The following is a 2,561-nucleotide window of genomic DNA, read 5'->3' as shown; positions in this document are numbered from 1 at the left end:
GGGACATCCAAAAAAGATTCAACAGCAAGAGAATGATTATACAATGAAATTGATATGTTAATCCGAGACCATATAAATGACACAATAATAATCACGGGCGATTTCAATCAAAAATAAGATAAAGGAAAGATAACAACGAAACATGCCTTGGTGCTTATTCCAAAGGACTGCGTAATGATTGATTTTTGCTGTGAACATAAATTATTCATATGTAATAGTGACTTAAAACATCCTTCCCGCCTTATGGCAAGGAACGTGGAAAAATTCAGATGATAAGATTATCAATACTTACAATCAGATAGACTGTATCATAATATCGGACCATTAAAAACGCATTCTCAATGATTCACGAACATATGCAGGAATGAAGACATCCACAGACCATAGACTCGTAGTTTCAAAGTTCAGGCCAACAGAAAATGAAAATAAGCCAAGGCATAAGCATTACAAACAAAATAGAAAATCGATCAAAGACTTCAGCAGTGTAAGAGACGACCTAGTCAAAGAAAAATTCAGAAACAAACTCGCGTCGAATCTTTCGTCAAAGAATTTAAAGGATGCCTCTAATCCAGCTGGAATTCAACAACATCTTTTCCAAAGCGTGCTGATGAGCAGGGAAACAACACTGCCTGAGAGAAGTAGTACACAAAAGCATGATTACTGTCCAATACTGCATGACTTATCACAGCAGCAAAAACAACTGAGACTTGACATCAACAGCTGCTCAAATACGGATGCGAAGAACAAAATAAAGAGACAAAGAAATGAAATCATGCATAAAATTAAATCTCAATCAGTAGATAATCACAAAAGAAAATATATGAGATTGTGAAAGAAATAAATAATACGAGTGACAGTATGGAATTGTTCAAAGAGGTGAATACAATCAAACGAAAGAAAACACATTCAAAGATAAATGTAATAAGACCTTATGTAATGATAAAGAAATTATAAACAATATAAGCGTGTACTACACTAAGAAATGCAATGGTATTCAATAACAACAGATCGCCAGGTCTAGATGGTGTTAGAGCAGAAGAACTAAAATGTCTTGACGACGAAGGCATGCAAATACTAGCTGATATGTATAAGATATTTAAAACAAAACAAGTTTTCAATCTTGGAAGCGGAAAACTCATTCTGCTAAAACAAACCAAATAAAAAGAAAGGCCCTTTAGAAAATTTGCGACCAATCATTTTATTATCCACGCTAAGAAAAGTTTTAAGCACAATCACGCTCAACAGAATTAGAGAATAATAAAGTTTAATGATAATAAAGAGAAAAGGTAGATTGATATCTCTCACCATCACAAAGCGGGTTTAGAAGAGACAGAAGCACTGCGGGACATAGTATGGGCCCATCGATGGCTGAAAGCCAGAATGGAGAAATATAAGTAAGAATTTACCATACTTGGAATCGATATGAGTTCCGCTTTCGACACAATATGTAGAACCAAGTTGTTATAAATCCTTGGCTCATTCTTGGACAAAGATGACGTGAAGCTCATAAGATACCTATTATCAAATATAAAATTACAAGTTGAGTCCGGCAGAGAATTAACAACAATATCAACCTCAATTGGATCCCCTCAAGGAGACAGATTGAGTCCAATTCTATTCACGATATACCTCGAATCGGTCATGAAAGATCTAAGACCAAAATTACCACCAATAGATAAGATCACTCGAAAATTGATATACGCAGATGATACAGACCTAATCTTTGAATCAGAACACCAAGTCAAAATATACACGCCAACAATATCAACTACCCTAGAAGCAAGGAATGAAACCAAAACAGAATATACAAAAATCAACAGAAATTTAATGAATCGAAAAGTGTACGTAAACTAGGCTTTGTTCAACGAAAATGAAGACATTAGAAAACGAAAGCATCTGGCCACCAATGCATTCAACAAGCTCCAAAATTTATGGAATAGAAATAACATAATCAATGAGAATAAACGAACATAGGTATACGAGGCACTGATTATTCCGATATTGACATATAATTGTGGAACCTGGGGCCTCACAAAAAATAACTTAGAAAGTCTCGATTCATACCACCGCAAACAATTACGTCGCGTAATCGGAATCTATTGACCAGCGACAATTACAAATACTGATCCCTAGGGAAAAATAGGGTCCAGCGCCTGAGCACAATAATAAAAGAACAGCGATGGAGGCTATTTGGTCACATCTTAAGTCGTGAAGATAACATCCCACCCGAAGATGCAATGACAGAATATTTCCTCCATGGCAACAAATATGTAGGGAGACCACTAACATCAATAGTAACTACCATAAACCAGGACCTCTCTACATATCAGAAATTTCTGGATTCAGATGACGCCGAATTAATCCCTGAAAAACTAAGAAATATTGCAGTGATCTCCGCACTAAAGTCACAACAAGATCTCCACAGCCTCAAACTCTTGCCCAGGATTGTGACCAATGGAAACAATTAACAACATGGATGGAGAGAGCAGATATACTCATCGACTATGACTGAATCACACAATCCTCAGCCAGCGTCATTTGGACTGCGAGGCTTACTACTA

General features: G+C 36.2%; 1 protein-coding gene across 6 annotated transcripts in view; it reads left to right on the top strand.

The window, feature by feature from the left end:
* LOC144979867 (uncharacterized) overlaps window positions 1-1,798 on the top strand; it is a 26,661-nt gene extending 24,863 nt beyond the window's left edge. For all 6 annotated transcript variants that reach the window (XM_078927096.1, XM_078927092.1, XM_078927095.1 and 3 more), the window contains one exon: window positions 1-1,798. This exon is cut by the window's left edge and continues 2,238 nt beyond it. The gene's annotated coding sequence lies outside the window, so the exon portion shown is untranslated.
* Window positions 1,799-2,561: the final 763 nt, after the last annotated feature.

The sequence above is a fragment of the Berghia stephanieae genome, chromosome 9, assembly GCF_034508935.2.
Source record: "Berghia stephanieae isolate SIO BIC M18660-M18661 chromosome 9, UCSD_Bste_1.3, whole genome shotgun sequence".
Taxonomy (NCBI): Eukaryota; Metazoa; Mollusca; class Gastropoda; order Nudibranchia; family Aeolidiidae; genus Berghia; species Berghia stephanieae.
This window is presented reverse-complemented; position numbering and strand designations above follow the sequence as displayed.